We start from the raw sequence: 16,456 nt of genomic DNA, 5'->3' as shown, positions 1-16,456 counted from the left end.
GCTAATTGAGGAGCACTGTGGCACTCCACAAGGGAGCCGACAAGGATCCGATCCGATCCAGGAAAGATTTTAGCAGGTGGAGAGGCGCTCCCTGCACCCCCATTTCTGCTAATCTGTCCACCAGAATGGTGTGGTGGAAAGTATCGAAGGCAGCCGATAGATCAAACGAAATCAGTGTGGCCTTCCCTCCAATGTCTAAGGCTCTCCTTACTGTGCTGCAACAGTATTGTAGCAAAAATATTGATCAGATCTCGACATGGTAAGTCTATATAGATAAATACAGCTGTGCTATACTCAGGGCTTAATTTGAGACGGTGGTTGCAGGTGGGCTTCACTGGCACTCATTTGTGGAGACAGGGACCTATTTTTCCTCAACATGCAGATTTTGCTCCAAAGCAAGAGACAGAAAAACACAAAATAGGGAAGAGGGAGACGGAGAGAGAAGAAAGAATAGTGAAAGAAGAAGAAAGGTGAGAGGAAAAAACCTGTAAGAGTGAGGTAAAGGGGCGAGGAGTGCCTGGATGTGATTAAGAAGGCATGAGGAGCCTTGGCATGCTGCCCCGAGCTTCGATGGTGATTGAGTAACACTTTGGGCCCAGCAGAGCACATCCTGCGAAATTTCCGCTTTTAATAATGTCTTTCAAATGAATAGCTTTTGTCCTTGTGGTAAAACTTTCCACGTTTCTAGCTGTGCTCGGCTCATTGGGAGGGAGGGGTGAGGGGGGGTGAGCAGACACCAGACAAATTGAAAGTGTGCAAAAGGCCGCTTTTATTGAAACAGGTGCATATTTACAACAATACCAACCTGGCAACCGCCTCACAAAACTAGTCCTCACTAAATAAGATGTTACCTTACAACCCCAAACGTCAGGCCCGCCCCTAACATGTCACAAACCCCGCCCCCACCCAGCACAACATAATTACAATTCAAACAATACCAAAACCTGATAATCATTTAAATATCATCCCAACCCACGGCAAAACATCACATTGCAAAACTTACCCACCAACAACTTACATTACCCAAAACCTTGTAACCACCCCACGAAACAACTATTTAAACTTTTCCAGCCATAGCCCAACTTTAGCAAAAACCCAACAAGCTTCATGTCCCTGCTGACCAAGAACGCCCAATTTCCGCACGGCACCTGTTCCAAGCGACAATGAACAACATGTTTTGTTACCCCATATCCACCTGTTCCGACAAAAGACCCTAAAATTATGAAAGATAAAACAAATAAATAATGAAAATAAATAAATAAATAAATAAATAGAAGACCCGGGAAAAATACGAGAAAAACCTAACTGAGAATAGGGAGGGAGGGAGGGAAAATGTCCAATATAACTAATGAGCTCCCGGCCACCAGGTCATTCAACCTAAAATGGTGGCCGGGAGGAGGGGCCAGAGGGATATATAGCTGGGCTCCCCCAGTAGGAACCGAGGGAGCCCAAAACCAGCCCAAAACCAGCCCAAGGCCGGTGCCCTGATGCAACCCCCCCCCACTAGCCCCTCCCAATCAGCCCGGGGGTGGAGACCTCCATGCGGTCGGCTGCCCCCCCCCCCAAGCCCCCCTTGGGAGGGAGGGGTGAGGGGGGGTGAGCAGACACCAGACAAATTGAAAGTGTGCAAAAGGCCGCTTTTATTGAAACAGGTGCATATTTACAACAATACCAACCTGGCAACCGCCTCACAAAACTAGTCCTCACTAAATAAGATGTTACCTTACAACCCCAAACGTCAGGCCCGCCCCTAACACGTCACAAACCCCGCCCCCACCCAGCACAACATAATTACAATTCAAACAATACCAAAACCTGATAATCATTTAAATATCATCCCAACCCACGGCAAAACATCACATTGCAAAACTTACCCACCAACAACTTACATTACCCAAAACCTTGTAACCACCCCACGAAACAACTATTTAAACTTTTCCAGCCATAGCCCAACTTTAGCAAAAACCCAACAAGCTTCATGTCCCTGCTGACCAAGAACGCCCAATTTCCGCCACCCAGAAAAGAGGGGGAAGGAATTACCCTCCTCTCTTTCTGCCCCCCAAAACCGACCAACCAAGGAACCAGAACCTCAACCCAAGAAATGTTGAATCTTCAAACACCTGGAGAGCACCTCTCGCAATTCCAAGAGATATAAATCCATCCCTATACGAGATAAGTGAACACCATCGCCGCGAAAGAATTCCACATTGTCATAACGGATGTCCTTATGGGACACCCGCCCAAAACCCAGATCTCTACAAAAACGGGAAACCTCCAGATTCAACTTCCTTCGCGCCTTATCAACCGCCCTAGGCTTGATCGCACCCCTCCAGGTTCTTCTAGGGACCAATTCTGTCCATAAAACATGGCAACCCGCCCATTGTTGACGAATAAGAGAAAGATCCTTCTTCATCGCTCTCAATAAAACCACCCCTTTCACCCCACAAAGGTCATTCTCCCCAAGGTGTAAGAGCAGCACGTCAGGACAAATACCTCCCACCAACCAAGAATTCAAGGCCGGGATAAGCTCCCTCCAGATCATACCTCCCTTCCCCTTCCATACAACATTAAAAAGACGAGAATTAAAACCAAGTGTGGAACCAAAATAGCTTCTTATAGCTTGATCTTCCGCGCGCCTAATGAAGGAATGTCCCACTATCCAGATCGTCATAACAGTCGAACGGGGGCCGGCCACTGAACCTGAAAAAGAAAAGCAGCATCAAACTCAAGAAAAACTATCATCCGCAGGCGCCATAACAGGATCAGTACGCACATAGCGCCTAAAACAGTTGGAGGACCAACGCCCTAAAGACATAATGTCTTGCTGCGACCAACCCCTGTTATGAGCTTCTGTAGCTGCCCCAATCCTGAAAGAATGCGTACCATACTGTGTCTCATCCAAGCCCAGGAAGCGCAGCGCTTTACGCAAAACCATGCGCAGTTGGTACTCCGTCACCCTGGAACCATCCACATGTCGAAAAACAGGGCCCTCAAAGGCGGCCCCCGAACAGTCCCGCAAACGCCTGGCCCACCTCAAAGGACACGTCTCAGGAGGGGAAGAAGCTTCCAGCCAGATGCCCCTCCCTTTGCTGTGTTGATCAGTTTTTGCCCGAGCCAACCAAACGTGCAACCCTGCTTCCAAAAATCGAACATTCTCCCACCCCACCCCAAAAGTAACTTTCGACCCCAGTAACTCAGAAACTCTGAAAGCACCAAAAAACATCCAAACCATAAGAGTAGAAAACAGACAAACCTCAAACCCATTCAGACAAACCGAGGGCAAAACCTGCAAAACTCGGGCTAACGTCTGCCAAGACAAAGGTCGGCGAACCATATGTTCCCTACCCCTCTCCCTAGACCAACCTTCTAGCATGCGCTTACCCACCTCCCCTGCCGAAGGAGAATAGCCCCATAGCAATTTGCCCATGAACGCAATACCAGCCAATTTTCCAGCAATCGTCACACGTGTCAGCCCCCTGTCTATCAAGTGAAGAATGAACTGTACCACATCTTCAGATCGTCTCCAGCCCGGAGCGCGCCAGCCGGCCCCAGATTCTAAAAACTCTTTCCAGGCCAATTCATACGCTGTCCTAGTGGAAACTGCAAGCGAACCTACCACCAGCTGCAAAACCCTGTCTCGCCTACAGTCCACAGATGTTCCGGCATGCGGGTCGGCGTCCTGTCCGCCTCCGAGGCTAGCCCATGGAATCTCTCCCACTGTGAACGAGACAAAGCATCCGCAATGTCATTGTCCACCCCAGGAATGTGTAAGGCCTTAAAACTGATGTCATACGTCAAGCACCCCAACACAAAGACTCGCAAGAGCTTCAAGATGTGAGCATCCCTGGCCGACTGCCGATTGATAATGTCCACTACAGCCTTATTATCAATTCGAAACAGCACTTTTTTGTGAGAAAACTCCTGACCCCACAAAGTCAACGCCACCACCACAGGGAAAAGCTCCAGGAAGGCAATACTCCTGCCTCCGTTCTTCCACGCAGCAGGCCACTGTTCAGCACACCATCTGCCCTGCCAGTAAAGACCGAAACCATCACTGCCTGCAGCATCTGAAAAAATTTGGACGTCCCAAATCCAATTCTCTTCTCTGTACAGAGGAATGCCATTGAAAGAGTGCAGAAAGGCTACCCACATCCGCAGATCCTCCTTAACACCTGCTGACAAGCGAACGTGATGGTGAGGTAAAAACTGACCAGACAGAGCTCTACCCAAACGCCTGCAAAAAGTTCTACCTGCCCTGACCACCCTACAAGCAAGGTTAAGATGGCCCAGCAGCACCTGAACTTCCTTCACTGTCACCTTTGCCTTGTTCAACATAACATGTAAGAGGTCCAACATTTTTTCTTTTTTATCCACTGGTAAACGTGCCTCCATAACAGTAGAATCAATCTCGATTCCCAAAAAAGACATGGTCGCGCAGGGGCCCATTGTCTTTTCCGGTGCCAACGGCACACCTAAAAATTCCATCAGAGTTTGGAATGTTCGCAAAGCATTCTGGCATGCTGAGGAATTGGGAGCACCTACAAAAAAGAAATCATCCAGGTAGTGAGTCACAAGCTGATGTCCTGACGTGTCGGTGAAAAACCATTGGAGAAATGTGCTAAAGGTCTCAAATAACGCACAGGATATGGAACAACCCATTGGTAGAGCCTTATCCACATACCACTTCCCCTGAAATTGAATCCCCAAAAGATCCCAATCCCCAGGATGTACAGGCAATAAACGGAATGCCGATTTGATGTCACATTTTGCCATCGCCGCACCACTGCCGGCAGATACAACCAGGGCCATGGCCACATCCACTGAAGAATAAGACACTGAAGCAGCCTCACCATCAATGAAATCGTTAACTGATGAGCCCTCCGGCCATGACAAATGTTGAATCAAACGAAATTGCCCAGGCTCTTTCTTAGGCACCACACCAATTGGGGAGACAATAAGATTTTCCAAGGGCCAATCATCAAAAGGACCCGCCATCCTTCCCTCCCGCACTTCCTTATCCAATTTGTCTTGCACCACCTCTGGATGTTCATTGGCCGACAATAGATTCTTTGACCACCGCCGCAACCGCGGCCCTGTGTAACCCAAACGAAAACCTTCCTGAAAACCATCCAACAATAACTTAGCAGCCTCGACATTCCCGTAGCCCCTCAGAGCCACAGCCAAGTGAAAAGGATTAACTGGCGTATGAGCCTTTGGGCCCAGTTCCAGAAGTGTTCTTCCCCCCCCTGTAAGGTTGAGGCTGCTGTGCAGGAGCAGGGGCATTGGCTGTCTGTTGTGACCACTGTCTACCCCCTGTAACCCGAGGCCCCCAACACTTGGACAGTGGGTGCGGTTTACCACATTGGGAGCATTCGTGTCGAAATTTGCAATACTCTCTTGAGCAATATCCTCTGTTAAAATCCCAACATGTCCCATTGGCAGATTGGACTGACGCAGCTGCACCCACCCCTCCCCGAGTGGGCCTACCCTGAAAGGGCCGTGAAGGTAATGGATACCCACTAGCTGTGAAAATTGTCTTACCACCTGCCGATGCTCCCATAGTGTGTTGCCACAAGTCATTATCCAACTCTCCCCATTTCGCTTCAGGATCCCAAGCCATCCGAGCCCGGAATTCCTCATCGTACTGTGACCAGGCATAACCACTGCCAGTAATCTGCGCTTTTCTGATCACATCCATATACTTAAAAAGTGCCACACAGCGCTCAGGGAATTTCTCACAATACACACTAGCATATATAAGAAATGCCGCTGTCCAGTTTTCTATGGTCAAAGGAACCTTCGGGCGCTTGGCCAACTCATACTCTTCCTCCTTAGACCCCTCCTTAGACCTAACCTCCCTATGTAAGAGCTTCAATAATTCAACATACTCCCCTTTCCAAATCCTTTCCTTAGTAGACAGCATTAAATGAGCGCCCAACGGTTTTGTGACGCCCATGTAAGGCAATTTCTTTATTTTAAGCTCCTTGCTGTGTGGGGGGTCCTTACCTACCTCCACGGGCTCCGTAACAGTCCCAGAATCCACCTTAGAACCCACCCCCCCGTCACTCGTACCCACTCCTTGATCCTTAACATAACGACCCTTGTGGAGCTTAAGATCCACACCCTCTGAAGGAGGATCCCCCCCCGTTCCAACAGAAACCATCAATGGCTTGTCCCGCGGCCCATCAAGCTCACCTGGATTCAACAAAGGCAGTTGTGCCGGCCTCTCTCTCCATGCCATCTGTTCAACATCATCGCCTGAACGAGGAACCCTCACCGCGGGGCCGCTCTCCCGAGTTGGCCTGGAAACTGTAGGTCTCGGACGCACCACCACCGGTGCCTGTAAAACATCATCAGAAGCGTGAAAAAGCCCCCCCCCTTGTACCCTCAGCACGTATCTCGCCCTCCTCAGGGCTCTCCTCATCATAATCTAAAACCAAGGATTCCTCCAACCTAGGAGGATCCAACACCTCTGACGGACTTCTGAAACCAACCCGGGCCTTACCAGCCCGTACTGACATTGTAGGCGGGGGAGCCGACTGGACCCGTCTGTACTCCCCCGAACGTTGACCAGATTTGTACAACTTAACCAACGATGAATCCCTTTGTTGATGAGAAGAAACATGTGGGGCCAGCGAGGACGCGCCGGTCCTGCTTCTGCCAACCCCGCCGATATCCAGAGAACCCGACAATGGGGCCAGCGAGGACGCGCCGGGTCCGCTTCTGCCGACCCCGCCGATACCTGTAGAAAGAGAAGTTGGGGCCAGCGAGGCCGCGCCCGACCTGCTTCTGCTGACCGCACCGAGATCCTGTAATGAAGACGTTGGGGCCAACGAGGTCGCGCCTGACCTGCTTACGTTGACCGCGCCGGGGTCCCTCGCCGGTACGGGGTATGCCGCGCCAGGCTCCACCCTCCCTTCTCCTCGGTGCAACTGGGCCGCACTCCACCCTACCAAGTCTGCCTCTCCACGACGCTCCCTGACCTGCAAAGCAAAAGGCTGAACTGATGTGCCGGGACCCTTACTACCAGAACGGCCAAAGCTATCAACACCACTAGCCATACAAAAACCAGAATCCTGAAACTGCACCCGACCAACCTCCCTAGCAACAGACCCCCTAGATTGAACCGATAAGCCCTTCCGAGGAGGGGAAGGCTCCACCACCTCATCTCCACTACTCCAGTCCAGCAACCCCTGAACAATCTTGGACGCAGGGCCCGATGCCAGTCCACCCTGCCCTTTCTGCTGGATATCAGCGCGGGGCTGCTCCATCCTCCCAAGTGATCTGACCCCAACAGGCAAACCTGGAAAACGCAAAGTGCCCCCAAAACCACTCAGCATATCAGTGCCCTGGATGGGTGTAGCCCTGCCCGCATCACGAACCCCCTCTGCCCAGGAGGGAAAAACATCTAGGCCCTCCCAAGATCTAACACCCACCTGCCTATCGCCACTCTCCTGCAGAGGAAAAGTAACAGCACCACCCTCAAAAGGCTCAATGAACCCCTTGCCAGACCCAGAAACATCCTGCGGGACACCCAACATAACACAACCAGACTGCTGACCCAGCAAACCTGCCCCTGACCCTCTCTCCAACTGCGCCCACTCCCCCTCCCCCACAGAACCACTAAGAACTGACAGCACCTCTCCCCGAGTAGAGACAGGGGGGGAAAACAACAGGGGGCTAAAAGGCACAAAAACCTCCCCAGCCCCTGAATGTGCAGGCTGCACAGTAGGCTGAAGCTCGACGTCATCAAACAATTGTGGCCCATAAGCGCAAGCTGGCGTAGAAACTCGGGTATCTATAGGTCCCTTACGAACAGCCAACAAATCCGCCCCCTGACGCACACCAAGTGTCCCAAAAACCGAGGGTTGACCAGAGGCGCCGGCCGGCGCTGCCGCCGGTAAGCAACCTCCAACTTGAATGCGCGTCGCAATAGATTCAACCTGCGCATGCGCGCCAACCGCCGGTGCCGCGGCCGCCGCTTCCTCAGCCTGACAGGCGGAGACAGAAGCAGAACGCTTTCTACCTCCCCGTCTGACGGCCCGCTTGCCCCTGGCAGCGGGGACCGAAAGCGAGCGCTGCAGCGGCACCATGGACACCAAGGAAGCCGACGCCTCACCTTCCCCCAACCCCGCCTCGCGCATCAGAACCGCTTCCCCCTCCGCAAGCGACACACTACTAGGGGCCGCTCTCCTAGAGCGCGGGCGGCCCCTTTCACTTACCGCTTCCCTGCGCGGCTTTTTCGGCGAGGCACACGCCGCCACCACCGCCGCAACACGCGCCGAGGCCTGTCGCCGAGGACGCGACGTCCCAGCCACGTCCCCAATAACCAGGTCCAGGCGTCCCGCTTCGCTCAAGAGGCGGATCGCCTCTAAAACGCGATAATCCTCACCAGACATGACGAATTATTAACACCACACAACAATAAAATTTCCAATATAACTAATGAGCTCCCGGCCACCAGGTCATTCAACCTAAAATGGTGGCCGGGAGGAGGGGCCAGAGGGATATATAGCTGGGCTCCCCCAGTAGGAACCGAGGGAGCCCAAAACCAGCCCAAAACCAGCCCAAGGCCGGTGCCCTGATGCAACCCCCCCCCACTAGCCCCTCCCAATCAGCCCGGGGGTGGGGACCTCCCTGCGGTCGGCTGCCCCCCCCCAACCCCCCCTCATGACAGGATTCGAAAAATCTCCCAGCAGAAATGTTAGGCCTCAAGCCTTTAACTGCTTTACAACAATGCTGTCCCATGCAGTCCGCGGGGTAGGGGGCTGTGAGGCCGTGACAGGCCCGCCTCCGCACCGCTCGGTCAGCTGACCCTGTACTGCCCCCCCCCCCCCTCCCTCCCCCTTCTCGACCACGGCTGGCTCGCCCCACCTTGGTATTTGGCAGTAGTTAGGGCATAAACCGCCACCGACGCATTTCTCTTGTCCGAGAGACAGAGTCCAACGGCAGAGAGGATGCGGTCCGTCGGCTAGTCTGCCGACTTTGGTGTGGGGAACAGCAGGGTTCGAGCCTCACGACCACAAATCACTCATACTCCCTGTAACGGAATGTGTAAGGTTGGTGTGGCTTAAGGCTTTGGCGTACGCCCCGGAGTTTGGGATCCAGGTTCGAGCCTGGCAGAAAGTTGCAACATCCTGCGATTCTGGGCGAAACGCTTTAATTTAAATACAGTGCTCATGTAAAGCGCAACAAAATTTAGCTAAGTCGGGTAACCTTGGTAGTGGAACCGCACAACAGCCACTGGGGGAGCGGTAGGTGGATTCTCTGGGACGCGATCTACATTCGGTGGTTCTGGGCAGTATCCTTATCCCCTCGTTTTTTTACGTGTTATCGATTACAGCAGGTCTCCCATGAGCGAGCGGCCGTGGCTCAGCAGCCAGAGCTGCAGGCGGAGCGGGGGATCCGTTTCGAGCAGTAGGCTTAGTAGCAGGGAAACTTTAATGGACTTAACAAATTAAACTGGGGGGGGGCTCAGGGATTTGGTGCTGACTATCGCCGGGCAACAGGAGCGTGCCCGGTTGCTCCCCCCCTTTTCTTCACTTCATTAGGGGCCGGGGCTTCTTTGCATGCCGCATGACACGGGCTAATGTACCTCTGGCTCCCTGCCCTCCTGAAGCACCAATGTCACTGCGGGGCTCCCACTGGCCCTGGGGAGCTCCGTAACACTTCGGCCATCGGGCCCAGCCCTCGCAGCCTGTACCCCGGCTTCCGTCTGCATCTCCCGCCCACAACCAGGCGGGGGCGACTTCTGGTCGGTGGTGGCATGAGGGGTAGGCTACTCTGGCACACTCCCCCTTCCACCGTTTCAAACCTGAGATGGCAGCTAGGGTAACCTAAAATGGCGGCCAGGGTGTTTTTCGTTGCCCGCCGCGGGGGGGCCTACCCCTCCTCCTACCCACCTTGGTGGAAGTAGATTGCCTCGTTGCGGGTGTGGGCGAGCCGGGGCTAGGGCCCCCTCCTTGAGAGGTGCGCGCTCAGGCAGCTTGTGCTGTCCCGGTTGGCACGAGGGGGAGAGGTGGCGGCTGGACAGGCAGTGCTGGGGGGAGGAAAGTGGCCCTTTGGGGCTTCCTCGGCCCAGCAGCCCTACAGATCCGGGTTCCGGCCCCGGTTGTGCCAGAGCGTTTCACAATAGGAACAGTAATTATACAGGAAGAGGGAGTTATAAGCGAACAAGTTGGAAACGCTACATAGCTGGAGGCAATAGGGACACGTGAGCAACCCAAATACAAGAGGTAGCAAACGGTGCATTACTGGAGAAAACAACGACATGTGTCCTAGGGTCAAAAGGTACATAGAACATTAGAGGCACAATACAGCACAAAGTGCCTGGTGGTCGAGCTGGCTCGGTGCCTAGTAGCCAGATGCAGTGATGGCTCCCCTTTCATCACCGGAGGGCAACCGAGTGGCGCAACTAAGGGGCTTGATCACCTGTAGTATGCAAGTTCCTGCATTTAAATATGTTATGTTGCGGTTCCTGCCTATCGTGACCTAGCATTACAGGACCCACGACCAGTAACTCTCAGGTGAAGTGTAACTCCTTGAATCACACACCCTAACGACATTCTCTTAAAAACGTATCGAATCCAGAACATACAAATGTGAACAGTCCTTAAAGTGCCATAATAACGTACCTATAGTAATTATCACATCACCCAACAGATGTCGTCCCCGGGCGTGCACCCAATGCGTTGTGCAGGACTCTCCCCCTTGCCCCGGCGAGCAGGGCGGAGCAACACATGTTGGTGGTGCAAGGCATAGGAGTCGAACCATGGCATGTTAGCATGCAAATACTAGCGGAGCTGTGGAGCTACACCACACGCAACAATAATCTCCCAAAATTTCCTCCGTATGCCGTGGTAGTGCTCAGTGCCAGAGTCTCCGGACTGCCATCTCATGAGTCATGGTGCCAGCAGCTACCAGAGCCTTCAGCCCGCCCCCCCCCCCACGCAACGTGTTCTCCCAGGACCCCTGGCACCAGTTTGGGGGATGGTCATACTTTTAATATTGTAGTTTTGCTCTGACCCTAGTGTAATGTTGGGGGCCCTGGGCCCTCATTGCTGGAAAGGACTGACGCAGACACAGTCAGCTACTGGGTACAACTGGCCCAGAGCACATGGGCTTGGCCCCTTTTATTAGACCTGTGTCACCTGACCAGTGACATCAGTGGTGGGTGGGTGTTTAGTGTAGGGCATACAAGAAACACTAGACGGCTGACTGTGACTCTGGGTCACTACACCTAGCAGTTGAAGCCATTCAGTTCTATCCCTTGCAGTCCGTGAATCGCAAGAGGGGAGCTGATTACCTGGTTTTGTATCCCAGGTTCGAGTCTCTGCATCGGTATAACACCCCATCTTTTAGGCGTATACCTTACATACACGTACCTGACGGCAAGTGAATATTCTTCAGTGCACACACCGTGGGGGTGATTGAGGTTTTCTGAGCGGCTCCCTAGTACTAAAGATAATTGGAGCGGTGTGGGGCAGCGGCCAGGGCAAATGACTTCGGAGCACAGGTTCATGGTGTGATCTCCGGCGGCAGCTCAGCTCAGCACCAGGTGTTTCTGGGCAATAGCTCACTTAATTTCCTCAATGGCCCCCAGTGCCTTGAGACTAGTAAGGGTGAGTAGTTCACGCTTTCAAATACGGACTTACATTTACATTTCCAGGGTCCAGTCCAAAACCAATCAAATTCTTGGGGCCGCCCCGGAGCGCTCTGTTGCCTTCTCTCCTACAGGAATTAAGTCCTGGGCAAGGTTCTCGCGTTGGTTGGCTGCGTGGTAATGCGGTGCAAGTCAGCTTACATTTACTACTGTGTCCGACTTCTGGAATAAACGTTCATCCCCTCCACCATCGACCAGCACGCACCCCATAACTGTGTGGTAATGGAACTTCCCGCAATACCCGCCCATGTTCTCAGGTGGGACGCCCAGTGGGAACAGGGCCTTGCGTATTTAGGCGGAGGGGCCTGGGGGTATCAGCCAGTTTCAGCCATACCTTACCCTGAGTTCGGAGGAGAGATGCCCGCTACTGAGGGGCTTTGGATGATTAGTTATCGGGTCACACCAAATAGTGATGGTAGGCTGGGGAAGCTGAGGCGTGGGTGACGTTGCCTGGGCGCACACTGATATTATCACCTTCCCTCTGTTGATAATGCACAACCTTCTCCAGAATGCGCGGGGGCCCTGTCGCTTTAAACGGGAAACATCACTTACAACGCAACTTTTACCACGCAATGCTTTTACATCGCAACTTTTACAACGCAAACCATTACAACGTATTGCGCTGGGGGGCGCTCTAGGATAGGGAATATATTTAATTTACTATCCAACACCTTCCCTACTATCCACGGGGACTGGAGTTGGAATAGTAAATTAAATAATTCACTATCCAGCGCCCCAAAGCACTATGCGTTGTAATGGTATGCGTTGTAAAACTCGCGTTGTAAAAGCATGCGATGTAAAAGCATGCGTTGTAATGTCGTACATCCCTTTAAACTCAGCATTTTAAGGTTCGAGGTCAGGGGGCATACTTGTGTCAACACATGCAGTAGTAGTATCAGCTGCCCTTGGTAGGAACATGGGGAGCCCCTGTTTAGAGCAGCTTTGAACTTGATACAGTCCAGCTCGTTCATGTCCATCTTAGGGAAAGTTATGGTCAGTGCACGGACCCCCCCACCCTTTTCCTATTTCTAAACGTGTTTTCGACCACAAGCTATTTCCAAGCGTGTTGTCAATATGGTAACACAGCAACAGCTCACTAATAAGTAATAGAGGAGCTGGCGTAATGGGTCGGTAGTGCGACCGTTGGTGTTTTAATTCGTCTCACAGCTTGCGCAGAATAAAATTTACTCGGACTTGGTGGGCGCCAATTTTATGAGGAATGTGTACCGCCAGCCAAGGTCGCATGTCAGCAGGTTATAGGAAGGCAGGTAAAGGCAGCACCTTATTTGAGGTTCCCTCTTAGCAGGAGTCTTTGCACCGTGTTGAGCTGTTACAGTTGATATGCCGCCCTTCCAGGACACTTGGGGGCAGATTTATGAAGGCCTTGCGCCTCCTTGCGCCCCAATTGCGTCACTAAATGTGACACAACGGCGGCGCAAACAATGCGCCCTATTTACAACGTGACGCATCTAAGAGATGCGTCACGTTGGAAAGCCCTGCGCCATAAGGAGGCGTTCCTGCGCAGGGGGAGGCTGAGTGATATCTATGAGATTTCACTCAGTCACTTTCTACGTCACTTCCTTACGCCTGCTTGAAGCAGGCGTAAGGGTGACGCACAATGCATTGAATAGGTGGCTCCTGTGCATTGCAGGAGCCATGTCGCACTTGCGACATGACTCCTGCAATGCGCCGCCCGTGCGCCGAGAGATGCGTCACGCATCCTCACTGCCTTGCACCATGGTGCGCCGCATCATAAATGCGGCGCCCCATGGGTGGCGGAGCAGTGGCGCACCGTGGCGCATGTTAACTGGCGCATCCCTGGGGATGCGCCAGTTAACATAAATCTGCCCCTTGGCGTTTTTGTTAATAATTTCAAGCCAGGTCACGTGACGGCAGAATTAGGCAAAGGCAGGAAAGAAAGCACCTGACTGGCGGTCCCTCGTAGGGCAGGTGCCTTTGTATGGCGGGGATCTGTTACAGTCGATATGTCTGTTTTAAAGTCCCTGGACATTCCTAATGATTAGAGGGTGGCATACTGTAGGGACAGGTTAACTAGTACCTCCTGCGTCTCTACTATGCCCCAGCTAAACTGCTCTAATGGTTTCGTTAGGCTTCAGTGGATTTTACACACATTTTACATGTTTTCAGGGGTGCATGGTTGATTTCAGTTGAGGGAGGGAGTGGCTCAGTGCAATGGTATTGGCGGTTGAGCCCACTATGCGTTTAAGGATACATTTCATGCAATATCCAACACAGCAGTGACAGTACCACCTTTTCAAAAGGGCAGCATTTTCAATATGCCATGCAGCGAAGCCTGTATTGGGGCGTCCCCACCTCAGACGACAAGAGAGCATTTTTCAAGGAATGCTTGGTCCTCTCTCATTGGCAGGCAATTTCTGGGTGGGCTTAGCTTGGCAGGCCAACCTGCAGGGTTCACTGACTCTGGCAGTCTGCACTGGGGTTCATCCAGGAAGGGGGCTCAGCAGGACTCAGTCACCCTAGAATGATATGCACATACTGACACTCGTGGCGTTAGAGTTGGTAGCAATCAGAACTGGGGGGTGTCTTATGGAGCACACCCACTGCCTGGAATCATGGTGCGGGATATATTTAGTTTACCCTAGGAAACTGATCTTATGCCCAGCTCCTGTTTGCCTTTGCTATCAGTCACCAGCCCAACGGTAGGAAAGTATACTGGATAGTCAATGTTCGGGTAGATCACCTTGTAGGGCATGCTTACTTTTGGCCTGTCACAAACTTTGCGGTTAAATAGGTTGGAATATTAAGCCCACGGTCAACAGGAACACTCAGTATTTCTTCTACCCAGATAGGGGCTATTGGCGATACACCAGCGATGGGTAACATCACCGGTGAGCAGCATGCCCCGTGGGCACGCGCGCTCCACAAAACATAGATGTTCAACCAGCAGGGTAGCTAGTGGCAAAACCAGTAGATAGGTTGATAGGTCTTCCGGCCTTGCAGCCGTGGGGCTAGCCTCAACAAGGGGATGCCCTTCAGGCAATTAGGGGAGAGGATGTGGTCCATGGGCTAGACGGCCGACTTTAGTGCTGGAAACCAGGGTTCGAGCCTTGGGGTTGCGTCCACATCCTGTGATTCTGGGCAAATCACTTAATCTCAATGTGTAATGTAAATACGGTGTTCATATAAAGCGCTCCAATACTTCGGGTCGAGTTCGCGCTATATAAATATGCACACAATTTTGTGTGCTTCTTAAGGTTCTCATGACCTACGGTCTGTGGTAGCACACCAAGCTGACCGATGAGGTCATCCTGTGCTGCCGTCCTAGGGTGTAGGGGAACAAGGTGTCAAGCACAAAAGTCTTGTGGAGCATTTGGCACGTCTAGTGTGTGGTTACTCTAATTCAGCGGGGCAGGACATTCTCCACCCCCGGGGCTGATCAGTGCTGTCCAGAGTGTGGGTCTTTGGGCACGCGGCCATCTCCAGGTTAGGCCGTTTGGGCATCGATCAGGAACTGGATGCAGGGACTTTCACAGACAGTGCTTGTGGGGTTGGGTTTCCCAGGCTTGCTTTGGTTCAGCCTCTCGAACAGACTCAAGCACTCGCTAGCTTCTCGGGGAGCCCCCCCAATTTTTCGGTGATACAGCTGGGGGGTTACGACCTCCCTACTTCAGGAAGGACTCTTTTGCTGCACAGGATGAAATCTGATCTAGGGGAGGTCAGCAAGCGCAGGGGGCTAGGTGCGGTAGGGCGGTCAGAGATTGTGCCGCGTAGGGTGTGGCATGGCGCCATATCCTGCCAGGCGTCAGATCGGTCTAGGAGACGCGTCAACAGCCCCTTAGCGCAAATTCACAGAGCAATGGGGCCTAGGTCCCAGTAGGCAGGAATTGTTTCAGGAAAGGGTCCAAGGTTACTATTAAGCTGTTGGGGTTCACCCTCGCCAGCAGGGAGGGTCTTGACTGGTTAGACGTACAGGAGGCCTTACAGGATAGGACCAGGGGCCCCCTTTGAGGTGGACGGGGATCACCTCTCGCCTGTGGGTGGTGGACCTTTTCTCCTAAACATACAGGAGGCATTTCAGTTGAAGGGTTGAGGTAAAATAGGAGGCTAGGGTAGTGGGGGGACTGGGCGGCGACGGTTGCCGCCGCACTTGGCTGTGGCGGAGTTACAGGGCGATCTGGAAGCATAAAGGTGCAGAAGGGTACCTCTGCGGGCACATAGGGGTGCCAGAGCCTAACACCAGGGGCCTCAGGGGAGGTTCCTGGCACTTGTGTCGGCGCCCCAGTTGTCCTTCGGGTGGTTGTGGGCCTGTGCAACCGGGGGCTTGCCTAGCTACGCTCCGCCCCGTAAGGGGCGTGAGTATAATCAGTAATACCAGAATGGGCAGCACATAGGTGGTTCGCCACGGTGCTGCTTGGCTCAGCAGGCGGGCAGGTGGCGAGAATGCGGCCTGCCCTTGGATCGCCCGTAAGCTAACCCAATATGATTACATATGTTGTATGTAATAAACCTGCAGCAATTGTTTCCCACCTAACACTGGTGTCTAGTGTGTTATTTGCGGGTTACATGCATGTGTTGTGGGGTGGGGGCCGGTTGCCATGATGTTACTAGGAAATTTACAGAGTTGGGTTAACGTCTGCGCAACATCAATAAAGAGCTTTATTGCTAGTACAAAGTCTTTAATTGAACTTTGAGTGCTTCCGCGTCTCCGCAGGGTTGGGCCACAGGCAGTGGGTGTGGTGGTGTGCTAGAGTTTGATCTCAGACACGTCTGCTGCCCACATTTGGGCACAGCCAGGCGCGCACCCCGCACAGT

The 16,456-nt window shown here is 52.8% G+C and overlaps 1 long non-coding RNA gene across 1 annotated transcript; it reads right to left on the bottom strand.

Annotated features, from left to right (window-relative positions):
- Positions 1–745: 745 nt before the first annotated feature.
- LOC144791465 (uncharacterized) lies at positions 746–8,550 on the bottom strand. Its single transcript, XR_013602402.1, has 2 exons — positions 6,196–8,550; positions 746–2,700 (listed from the first exon to the last, which is right to left on the bottom strand). It is a non-coding gene; the product is annotated as an uncharacterized LOC144791465 (long non-coding RNA).
- Positions 8,551–16,456: the final 7,906 nt, after the last annotated feature.

Source organism: Lissotriton helveticus, chromosome 11 (assembly GCF_964261635.1).
Source record: "Lissotriton helveticus chromosome 11, aLisHel1.1, whole genome shotgun sequence".
Classification (NCBI taxonomy): Eukaryota; Metazoa; Chordata; class Amphibia; order Caudata; family Salamandridae; genus Lissotriton; species Lissotriton helveticus.
The sequence above is the reverse complement of the archived record's forward strand: the minus strand, read 5'-3'. Positions and strand labels throughout refer to the sequence as shown.